Source organism: Etheostoma spectabile, unplaced genomic scaffold (genome assembly GCF_008692095.1).
Source record: "Etheostoma spectabile isolate EspeVRDwgs_2016 unplaced genomic scaffold, UIUC_Espe_1.0 scaffold00018949, whole genome shotgun sequence".
Lineage (NCBI taxonomy): Eukaryota > Metazoa > Chordata > Actinopteri > Perciformes > Percidae > Etheostoma > Etheostoma spectabile.
In genome coordinates this window covers 992-13,122 of record NW_022604583.1, presented here as the reverse complement: position 1 = coordinate 13,122, position 12,131 = coordinate 992, and the positions used below count along the sequence as shown (strand labels likewise).

The following is a 12,131-nucleotide window of genomic DNA, read 5'->3' as shown; positions in this document are numbered from 1 at the left end:
AGTGAAGGTTGAACTGCAGAGAATGGACCAATCAGACTGGAGAGGCTGTTCCGTTTCATAATGATAGCCACTGGCCCAGCAGCACGAGGCTTTGAACGCACCTTTGTTCCTTTGATGTTGATCCGGTGTTATGTGCCTTCTGGTTTTCCCCCTCCAGGGGCCTGTTGCACAAAACCACGATAAGGGAATAAGCCGTGATATTCAAGTTGTCCTGGATGAATTGAGCTTTGACGCACGAAGCCAGGTTAAATTAAACCCAGCCAAGTTACCATGGTGATTAATTCTTTGCGACTAACCTGGTCCAGAGCGAGGCTAGCTTCACCTCCTCGTTACTTTCCGTATTATATGTAGGGCTGCACGATTATGGCCAAAATGATTATCATGATTATTTTGATTAATATTGTGATCACGATTATTATCACGGTTATTTGTTGATTTTAACTAAAACTAATTATATTGTCACATAAGGTATTTATAACTGCTTTCACATCCATATTATGCTACATTCTTCTTATGTTGAAGTTATATGTTGTACATATATACAGCTGCAACACATGGAAATGAAAATTATCTGAAATAGCCTAGGATATATTTAAAAAAAAATGACTCACTTGTTTTCAACAATAACTGATAAAGAGAGGGGGGGAGGGGTTATGCAATGGATGCTACTCACAGAGACGGCTAACTCATTAGGAATGGATGGGGGGGGGCGATGGACGTACTCACAGAGAGACGACTGACTCATTAGGATTGGATGGGGGGGGCGATGGACGTACTCACTTAGAGACGGCTGACTCATTAGGAATGAATGGGGGGGGGGGTGATGGACGTACTCACAGAGAGACGGCTGACTCATTAGGAATGGATGGGGGGGGGTGATGGACGTACTCAGAGAGTGACGACTGACTCATTAGGAATGGGTCCAGCAGGTTTCGTCCGTCTCACACGCTGTCCCTCTACGAAGACAGGTTTGCCCCTTATGCTTAACAACATACAGCTGTGTTAATAATAATTAAAACTGTGGACAAATGTCAGAAGCTCGACATCGGTGCAGTCACCGCTCTGTCTCTGTTGCTGGGGAGCCTGTGTTAGTAAATGGGGGGGGGGGGGGGGGGGCTGCGGGGAGACTAAGAGTGAGAGACAAACAAAGGCACAGCTTTACAGAAGAAATGGGTCATGTAACGCTAAATTAAACCATATCGATATAAACAACGTTGCTTTGTTTATGGAGAGGCAGCGGATGCGACCTAGAGGAAAGAGCCCTGTAAGCTAACAGACACTAACTAGCACCCTAGAGCCCTGTGAGCTAACAGACACTAACTAGCACCCTAGAGCCCTGTAAGCTAACAGACACTAACTAGCACCCTAGAGCCCTGTGAGCTAACAGACACTAACTAGCACTCTAGAGTAGGGCTGCACGATTATGGCCAAAATGATAATCGCGATTATTTTGATCAAAATTTTGATCGCGATTATTCTCACGATTATTTGTTGATTTTAACCAAAACAAATTTTATTGTCACATAGGCTATTTATAACTGCGAGAGGGAGTGTGATGGACGCTACTCACAGAGAGACGGCTGATCATTATGAACGGGTCCAGCACGGGTCGAACGGGGGATACACACGTCGTGTGTATTAAACGTCTGTATCTTCACTGCGCTGCATTTTTATGAACTATGATATCTGGCCATGGGTCACATCTCTGGTCCTGGTCCAGGCTTCGGTCCAGCAGCTCCGTCTCACGCTGTTACCAACTGAAGTTAGTTGCATTCAAAAACGTCTTCTGTGTTCTTCGCCGTAGCGGCCGCGATAACAGTTACCCGCGGAAACACTGGTACAAATACAGGTTTAACCCCTCATACTTAACAATATACAGCTGTGTTAATGAAAAATTAAAACTGTAGACAAATATCAGAAGTGTGCACCGGCGGCCGCTGTGTGGCGGAGCGCGGACAGTAAGAGGAGAGAGAGTAGGACGAGAGAGCGTAGGACGAGAGAGCGTAGAAAGATCCGACACAGGCACGGCTTTACAGACGAAATGGGTTGTGTAACGCAAAATTAAACCATATCCATATAAACAGCATTGCAGCGAATGCGAGGACATTAGCACCGGTGCGTCCTAGAGGAGCTAACAACTAACAGACGCTACTAGCTAACAGCTAACAGACACTGACTAGCACCGGTCACTGCTGTTGTCTGAAAAACAACAAATGGGACAACGTGTTGCGTTTACTGGTAAACTGGTAAACCTTGAGACTGACGTATTACCGACTGCTATCTGTTGAGTTTTCCTCCCGCTACTCTGTCCTCTGTGACTGTCTACATCTAGAAACTTAGCTGCACGGGGTGCAGTGAACTACTCTGACTGGCTCATGAGCAGACGGCTTTACGGAGCGGGAGATTGGCTTTGCAAAAAACACGGAGCGTTCTATGAAATGACGCTTTATAAAAAATAATCGCTTGATCACGCAAATTTGATCGTGGGAAGTCCAAATCGTGATCGCGATTAAAATTCGATTAATTGTGCAGCCCTACTCTAGAGCCCTGTAAGCTAACAGACACTAACTAGCACCCTAGAGCCCTGTGAGCTAACAGACACTAACTAGCACCCTAGAGTAGGGTGACCAGACGTCCCCCAAATTCACTCACACCTCCCATTAGTTCTTCTAACCCTTGTATCATTATCTCTGCATGTCCCCCCTCCCCCTCCTTGGGTCTACTAAAGGCCTTCAGCAGACGGCAAGCTGGCGACCAGAGCAGGAAAAAAGCGCAAGAAGGAGGAGGAGGTGGAAGAGGAGAAGAGGAATATGTGTGGAGAAGGTTTTGGACCGCAGAGTGGTGAAGGGAAGAGTGGAGTTTCTGCTGAAATGGAAGGGGTTCTCAGAGTAAGTATAATATATATATAATATTATTATTATAATTATTATATTATGATTATATAATAATATTAATGCTTGGTGTTCTTGGTCCTGAGATATATAATATATATTTACATATTGCAAATAGGTGTCAGCGTGGTATCATGCCCCAAAGTTGAAGGTTTGGTATTTTGACACTATGTTGCAGACCCACAAATAACCTTACAAGATGGCAATAGAAAAAAGGAATAATAGGAATGACAATTAGAGTAAGAATGGATTGTCTAAAACAAAGTGTGAGGAGATGTTCTTCTGTCTGCACTCACCTTTCCAGTGAGGAGAACACATGGGAGCCACAAGACAACCTGGACCTGGACCTTATCACTGAGTACATGCAGAGACACGAGGAGACGGAGGAGAAGAAGAAGGAGGGCAAGAGGAAAGGTGTCAGGGAGGAGGAGGTGAGTGAAGGAAAGAGGGTACTCCAGACTGAAGAGTCCCAAAAATCTAATCTCAATACTAATGAATGCACACAGAGGGTTTAACAAATGTCTTTTAGGATTTATGTATCATACGTAATTCCTCAAAGAAAAAACGGTAGTCAATTAAACTGCGGCCCTCTGATAGTGGTCTGGGGGGGGGCAACAGGGATAAATAAAGGCCGGGAAAAATCAGTTTTGATAATCTCCTCGGTGCCTTTCATATAATGTGCAGTCACGTTTATCGTAATGTACATTTCTACCAATTTAACTTAACAGATTCAACAATATATTCATGCTTTGTATTTCTGGATTATGGTTCTCATGTAGAGTATTATTTTTTGTGATCAAATTTAGATTTTTGATCTAATTAAGAAACAAAGAGTGCCAACCAATCCCTGAGTCGGAGAGGCTGATGACCCCTACAGATACTAGATCAAGGTCAACTGGGAGTCAAACACTCCCACAAAGAAAAGTTTCCAGCACTACCAATCCCAGACCATCCCCCGGTTGTTCCTGCCTGGCTCAAGGCCGCCAACAAAAAGGCCACGCTGATATTCAATCCAAACTTTATTAACACACACACAGAGCGTAACCATGGTTATGCAGCAGTGGAACTTAGACACAGACATGCTGTGAATGATGCTTCTGGTTTTACTTAGCTTACTACACCATGGCGCCTTACTAACTCACTCACTCTGTCTGTTGATCTACAAACGCAGATCAATGGACATGCATGTATTTGTGGGGAGGTGTATGAGGCCACCCCCCTTTCGACCAATCATTACATCTTTGTATCCAAAACCTTTACATACAGTTGTGTTCAGAATAACAGCTGTGTTTTTAAAGAAGTGAATAATGCTCCAAATCCTTAGAATAGCTTTTAATTCCATAATACCAATGCATTAGGAACACTGCCATTCATTCATTCAAATCAGAACACGACCAACATTGATCAAGTCTGTGTTCTACCTTTACAGGAAATGAAGAAAATGGAATATTAGCAGTATTTGCAGTTTTCTTTACAAACTCAAATGTTTACTGTATAAACTGGGAAAATGTGTCAGCGTTTTAATCCCTGCACTAATATTTAGTTGCATAACCATTATTTCTGAGAACTGCTTCATATCTGTGTTGCCTGGAGTCACCTGTGAACAGGTATTCCAGCCCAGGACCATTGAACTACATCCCATAATTCCTCTGCATTACTGGATTTGGCCTCAGAAACAGCATTTATGATGTCACCCTACAAGTGTTCTCTAGGATTAAGGTCCAGGGATTGGGCTGGCCCCTCCATAACATCCATCTGGTTCATCTGGAACCAAGACTTTGCTCCTTCCTGGTGTGTTTGGGTCCTTGTCTTGTTGAAAGACCCGTTTCAAAGGCATTTCCTCTTCAGCATAAGGCAACGTGACCTCTTCAAGTATTCTGATGTATGGGAACTGATCCATGATCCCTGGTATGTGATAAACAGGCCCAACACCACAGTATGAGAAACATCCCATAACCAGCATGCTTTACTGTCTTCACAGTGGACTGGGGCTTGATTTCAGTGCAGGGGGTCGGAGGACAAACTGTCTGTGGCTCCTAGACCCAAAAAGAACAATTTCCCTCTCATCAGTCCCCAGGATGTTGCTCCATTTTCCTTTGACCAGTCAATGTGTCCTTTGGTTGTTTCCCACGTCGGTCAGGCGTTGGATGCCATTTCAAGCATTTGAAATGATTTTGGCAGAGCAGCTTATAATCTTCTGCACTTCTTATATGTGTTCCCCTCTCATATCAACTTTTTAATCAAAGTCCTCTGTTCCTCAGAGCAATGTCTGGAACGAGCCATTTTGCTGAGTATTTCAGCGTGAAATGCACTATAACCAGCATGCACAACATGTACTTCCTTCCTTCCTTAATATGTATATATACAGTATATAGATTAATTATTGGCCATAACTGACACCTGTTTCTTCACAGAATCAATCAGCTCACTAATTGAACACAACACTGCTATATTTTCAACATGCTCCTTTCAATTACAGATTCAATTCCACAGAATGAGCAGCATGCATGTCATGACTGTTGGTTTTCTAGGACTTTTATTATTTGCCTTGTAGAAATATCACTTTTACCAAAAAATATGATTTATGAGTTTAGTGATGCTATTATTTTGAACACAACTGTACATCAAAGCTATTTTTTAAACATCCATGACCACGACATATGTGCCTGTGTTCTTCAGAGGAGTCAGTGATCCTCAGCAGTTTTATTCCCGAGCACAGCAGAAAGCTCTGCTGAGCTTCAGAATGCTTGAGGAAATGGAGCTTGTGTGGACAATACCACATTACACTACTATGTTACTACTTACACAATACTGCTGGCTATACACATTTGATTTAGCAAAAACGACAACCTCAAACAAAAGGTTAAAGTTCAACTGGTGCCCCTCATTGCTAATGGCCATCAGGAACAATGGTTCCAATTTACTTTACTGGAGTAGAGCTGTTCCAGCAACATGAAGACAACACGGTAACCCCTACAGATACCACTGAAAGCTTAAAATCTTTTACAACTTTCCCGACACTAAACATCCTGAATGATCCCCCATTTGTTACTAAACATCTGGCTAAAGGCTGGCAACACAATGGAGGCCACACATAAATTGATCAAAAGTAGTTTATTTATCACAAACTAACCAACACTGGATGTTACATTTACCATAAAGCAACTCCATAATAGTGATGTTGGCAGATAATTAAGAAAGGTAATGCGTCAGTCAAACAATGTTCCATAGACATGCTCTAAATGTTGTTTCTAGTTTAAGATAGAGCTCTACAGCATGGCACCTCACTAACTCACTCTCTTGGTTTTTCTCTGTTGATAGAAACGGAGAGGAAGAGGAGTCAAACGTCACCGCTGTCAGCACTGTGACAAATCCTTCACAACATCAGGATATTTAAAGATTCATCAGAGAGTTCACACTGGAGAGGAAACGTACAGCTGTAATCAATGTGGGGCAGCTTTCATACTACAAAGTACCCTAAAAACTCACCAGCGCATTCACACTGGAGAGAAGCCGTACAGCTGTGAACAATGTGGGAAAACCTTTTCTCATAGTGGTAACCTTAAAACTCACCAGCGCATTCACACTGGAGAGAAGCCGTACAGCTGTGAACAATGTGGGCAAACCTTTTCTAAGAGTGGTCACCTTAAAACTCACCATCGTATTCACACTGGAGAGAAGCCGTACTGGTGTGAACAATGTGGGGAAACGTTTTCTCGGAGTGGTCACCTTAAAACTCACCAGCGCATTCACACTGGAGAGAAACCTTACAGCTGTGAACAATGTGGGGAAACCTTTTCTCATAGTGGTAGCCTTAAAACTCACCAGCGCATTCACACTGGAGAGAAGCCTTACAGCTGTGAACAATGTGGGCAAACCTTTTCTAAGAGTGGTCACCTTAAAACTCACCATCGTATTCACACTGGAGAGAAGCCGTACAGCTGTGAACAATGTGGGAAAACATTTTCTCAGAGTGGTACCCTTAAATCTCACCAGCGTATTCACACTGGAGAGAAGCCGTACTGGTGTGAACAATGTGGGAAAACCTTTCTCGTAGTAGTCACCTTTAAAACTCACCAACGCATTCACTCTGCCTCGTTGTGAACATGTTTCAGAGCCAAGCTGTTTCCTCCTCATGCCCTGATAGCTGTGTTGTTATATTCTGATCTTCTCTCCACATGAAGGCTGACCAGCAGTAACTTTATCTTCTGATCAACATGTATGTTATTGTGGATCAGCTGGACTGTTTCTGCCTGTCCTCAGAAACCCTTTACCATTTAGGGACCAGAATCGGTGCCTGAACCCATACTTTTAAAAATACATTTTTTAAATTTATATATTTAAAAAAAGACGGAGCACAAAAAGACAGTCAGCAACATTAAGAACGGCTTGTTTATTGCTATATGGTCCAAATTAAATTAAAAAATGTAGCAACATATTTCTGTAGTAAATTGCTGCTAAATGACAAAAACAACCACTAGATGGAAAAAGGCAGCGCCGGTGTTTTAGTAGCACCAAAATGAGGCCCCTAAATCCCCGTTACTTTTCGGTCGATAGATACCGGGTGTTAAGGCACCGGTGCCGTACTAGCTCCGGGTTTCGGTACCAACCCTAACCACATGTACCCACGTGGGAAGGAGGAAGGCCCAAAGGAGAAACGTTAAGACGTTTAAAGATGTTTTAGTTGGAAAACGTAGACATGTTTGAAACTTTTATTTTGGTAAAAACTTTCTTCTCATCTCTATAAATATAAAAATAAATTTGGGCTGACAAGAAGTCAGTGTAATTTTCTTTTAAGGAATACATTTTGTCACCCTTATATATTTCTAAACTCCCAAAAGTTGGTAAAAACTCTAACCTTTGAGCATTGTGAGTTTAATAAGCGCAAATTCAATATTTGTTTAAATTTGTCCTCTCCTCATTACCAACATACTAGAAGTCAGCCATTTTGAATTGTACGCTCTCAAATTATTGTTTTGTAGTTTAACATGTTTTCCAACTTGGTGGAATTTCATTTAATAATCTTTGTCTGACTTTCACATTTTCTGTGACTGAATGTGGTTTTAAATCTGTTGAGGTCTGTTCAGACTGAAATTAAAGACCCTGATGATGTTTTACAAAATCAGATAATAGAAAGCAAACTTGTAAATAACATCAAGGATTGAATTGTTTTAAATGTTTTGTAATGTGGAACAATTAAATACATAAAAAAAAATAAACAAGGCCTCGTGCTGAATATTTGTGACTTGATATGGTGGATTTATCCTTCTTGCCGTTTCTTTGTTTAAACTCCTTGATAAGAGAACGTTTCCATCCACTAAAAGTGCTGAAAGACTCAGATTATTATTCTAAGTGTGTGACAACATTATGGGATGGATCCCTACAGAGATAGACCTTTTAGTTAAAGAGTAAGATCATTTTAGTTTATCATAAAACATCACCAAACCCACCAGACTCCATGTAAATAATCACTATTTTTAGCGTGTATAGAGCAGCATATCTCCACCAGACTCCATGTAAATAATCACTGTATCTAAAACAAAAGACATTTTAGTAACTATTTGACATTGAAATCTTTGGTCAATATAAAATGCAACCCCCCACCCTTTGATTGTTTCCTATTGATGAGTGACAGTTCATATCCCTCAATCTGCACCAACTCTGTTGTTTATATAGGACAGCTGAAGACATGTAAGGGCAGAGAGAGAGGGAATGACATGCAGCAAAACGCCTTCTTCACCAACTGAGCTACCCGGGCGTCCACACCCACATATTCTAATGTTATTGGAACAAAACTTTCGCAAGGCAAAACAAATACTTTATTGAAAAAATAATAATACATTTATTTAACAGCGCCTTTCTAAGCACTCAGGGTCGCTTTACAGACAAAAAAAAGACAGATACAGGCAACTGAAAAGTATAAACAGTTATGAAAAAATGACAGGAGAGTGTATTTACAAATAAGAAAGCTGGAACAGGGGGTTTTGAGTCTGGTTTTGAACAGGGGGAGAGAGTCGATACTGCGGAGGACAGGTGGGAGTCAGTTCCAGAGCTGGGGAGCAGAGCAGCTGAAGGCTCTGGTCCCCATGGTGACAAGTCAAGTGGGGGGACAGTGAGGTGGATGGAGGAGGAAGATCTGAGGGAGCGTGAGGGGACGGCGATGTGTAGGAGTTCTGATAGATATGGAGGAGCAAGGTTATGGATGGCTTTGAAAGTATGGAGAAGGATTTTAAATTGTATTCTGAATTGAATGGAAGCCAATGGAGCTGCTGGAGGACAGGGGTTATATGATGAAATGAGGGGGTCTGGTGACGACACGAGCTGCTGAGTTCTGAAGAAGTTGAAGTTTGGAGGGATATTGAGGGAAGCCAAAAAGGAGAGAGTTACAGTAGTCAAGGCGGGAGGTGACGAGGCTGTGGATAAGGATGGAGGCAGTGTGAGTGGTAAGGGAGGGACGGAGGCGGTTAATGTTGCGTAGTGGAAGTATGCAGACCGGCAGATATTATTTATGTGAGACTGAAGGATAAGGAGGAGCGAGAATTACGCCCAGACTTGACCTGAGGGGGAAGGGGAGACAAGGAGTGTCAATTGGTAGAGTGAAACTGTTGATGAAAAAATGCCAGTACTTTATTAAAAAATGTTATCACTTTGTCTTTTATTTTCTCTGGCATTGTGATTTGAGTAGTGAGTAGCTTTAGGGCTGTGTGAAAATGGGCCAAGCAGTGGTAGTAGTAGTCTAAATGTAGCTGTGGTAAACAATTAGCAGCTGGTAGATAAATCTCCCATCTGGGTTATGGTCCCAGCACACTTCCGCTGCGCCACTCTGCTCTCCATAACCTGCAGGAGCTGTTAAATCTGTGATTCACATTTTGAGGGAAGGTTGGGAAGGACCAAGGTTCCAACAGCTATCTTTTATGTGAGCTTCCTGATTGCTCACACGTAACTATTCACATTGGTGTTTTAAAAAAGGCAGTGATTTTAGCTTTGATTTACTCATCAGCTCTTTTTTGAAGTGATTTTAGACCTGGAACGAGCCATCTTTTATTTACTGTGGAGGTCCAAGTGAGAACGAGTGCAAAAGAAGAGTGATGAAGAAGCCAAAGGAGAGGAAAGGGGAAAGGAGTGCCGGACCTGTTATTGTTTTTAGGAAGCACATTTACAGCTATACACTTTGCAAATCAGTGTCTCACCCTGGCCGCCATCAAAGATGCCATTTGGACCTCCAGAAACTGGCTGGTATTTGGTTTAGTCTTTGGTCTTGGACAGTTACCTTCCAATCTAAAACTGTATATCCTATTGTCTCTGGAACAATAGTTGGCAGTTGGAGGAGTAATGCTCTTACAGTGAATATGCAAAAGAAGATGTTCACAAGTTCAGCCCAGGTAAATGCTCAGCCCATATTCACACAGACCTAAACCTACTCACTTAATGCTGGTTACAATATTTAATAATCAACAATGCCAGAGAAAAATGACAAAGTGTGATAACATTTTTAATAAAGTATTGCTTTTTCCTTGCAAAGGTTTTTTTCCAATAAATTTACAAGCATACCGTTAGTTACGGTGCCTGTGTTTGTCACGATGTGGAGAGCTGATGTTTGCAGGTAGTGTGGCCGAGTGGTCTAAGGTGCTGGATTAGGCTCCAGTCTCTCTGGAGGCGGGGTTCAAATCCCACCACAGCGATGTAAAATATTACATCGCTGGAAGCCAACCAATGTGATGTTACAGCTGTGTCATTGGGCTGAACTTGGTGAAGTAACTAGAATCATCATCAATCACCTTGCTGAGATTGTTCTTTGTTAACCTGAGGTTCAACAATTCGTGAAACCTTCCTTTCCAGCACTTTGGAGAAGAAAATCAACAAATAATTGCAATAGTTAATCGTGATCTCTAATTGTCGTTATCATTTTGGCATAACGTGCAGCTCAAAGAGATTTTATCAACCAGGTTGGGCAAGTAACCTTTCTGCTGACTCTTGTAAAAAAAGCAAGTAACACAACTCAAAGAAAGCTACTGCGATGGCTGGGAATCAAACCCAGGTCAACTGCTTGGAAGGCAGCTTGCTCACCACTATACCACCATCATGGGCAATACAATGTTTACTTCAAATCTTGTAATACATCTGGGCATTGAGACTGGAAGTCCCTCCAGGGGGTCCTGTGTTATCACATCACAAGAATGGGAAGTGCATTTGCATGTGTGGCTCCCTTTGATAGCTCAGTTGGTAGAGCGGAGGACTGTAGAGCATAAAGCTGAAATCTTTGGGCTGGTTCACTGGCTCGAAGGAGAGTTTTTTCCAGAGTTCCCTTCAGGGATCAATCAAGAATTTGTGATTCTGATGTAGAGATGGACGGGACGACCAAAAAGCATAATACTTCTTGCCGAGACATAACATGAAACAAAAAAAAGAGGTGGGGTAGATATGAGCGCAGAAATCCTTTACGACAGGCTTAAGTGATATCATGAAACGTTCGTATCACACCAATCAGAGCGTAAGAATGATCGTACATGATAAATGCAGCGGCTGGAAAGCGACTTGATTTGCCACTAAGAAGTGATAGTAGTATTATGATGAATTTGCCTCGCGCGTGACACTCTTTCCATCATTCAATAATAAACCAGATTATTCAATCCATTCCTCTACTTAAATGCAAAGTAGTCTCATCAGGACCTAAGCACCCTAAGTAAGAATCATAAACCTAGACAATGAACAAGGAGATCATGTCTGCTCATTGTTCCTATATCTTTTCCCAGTTTTTTTCTATTGCGTGCAGTTGAAGCAGGATATGAAATTGCCAACATGCTGTACTACAATTGTGCTGGCTCCTAATCTGGGTTAATTAACAATAAACTGGATTTTAAAGTACAGATTAGGGTTGGACAGCACCTTGCTTCAGGGCTCGTCGGGAGTTGAACCCGGGACCTCTCGCACCCGAAGCGAGAATCATACCCCTAGACCAACGAGCCACGTAAACATAGTTATTAGCAATTTCATCAAGTAAAGTGACCAGTCAGTGACTCGAAAGCCAAACGTTAAGAAGTTGTTTGGCCAGAAGTGTTTTAGGCTCCACTGCCAGATTGCGCTTCTGATTATATGGACTAAAGACTACTTTTGAAGCAAAACATTTTACCAACATTGGAACTTGAATTTTTTGGTCAAAAGTGACAGCAGATCAGCTTAGTTTCCACCATCTATGATTGGACCGACAGACTACTTTTGTCAAAATAGAAATTGAATATT

The 12,131-nt window shown here is 42.0% G+C and overlaps 1 non-coding gene across 1 annotated transcript; it reads right to left on the bottom strand.

Moving 5' to 3' along the window:
- Positions 1-11,786: 11,786 nt before the first annotated feature.
- Positions 11,787-11,857, bottom strand: trnap-cgg (transfer RNA proline (anticodon CGG)). Its single transcript has one exon. It is a non-coding gene; the product is annotated as a tRNA-Pro (tRNA).
- Between the last annotated feature and the right edge of the window lie 274 nt (positions 11,858-12,131).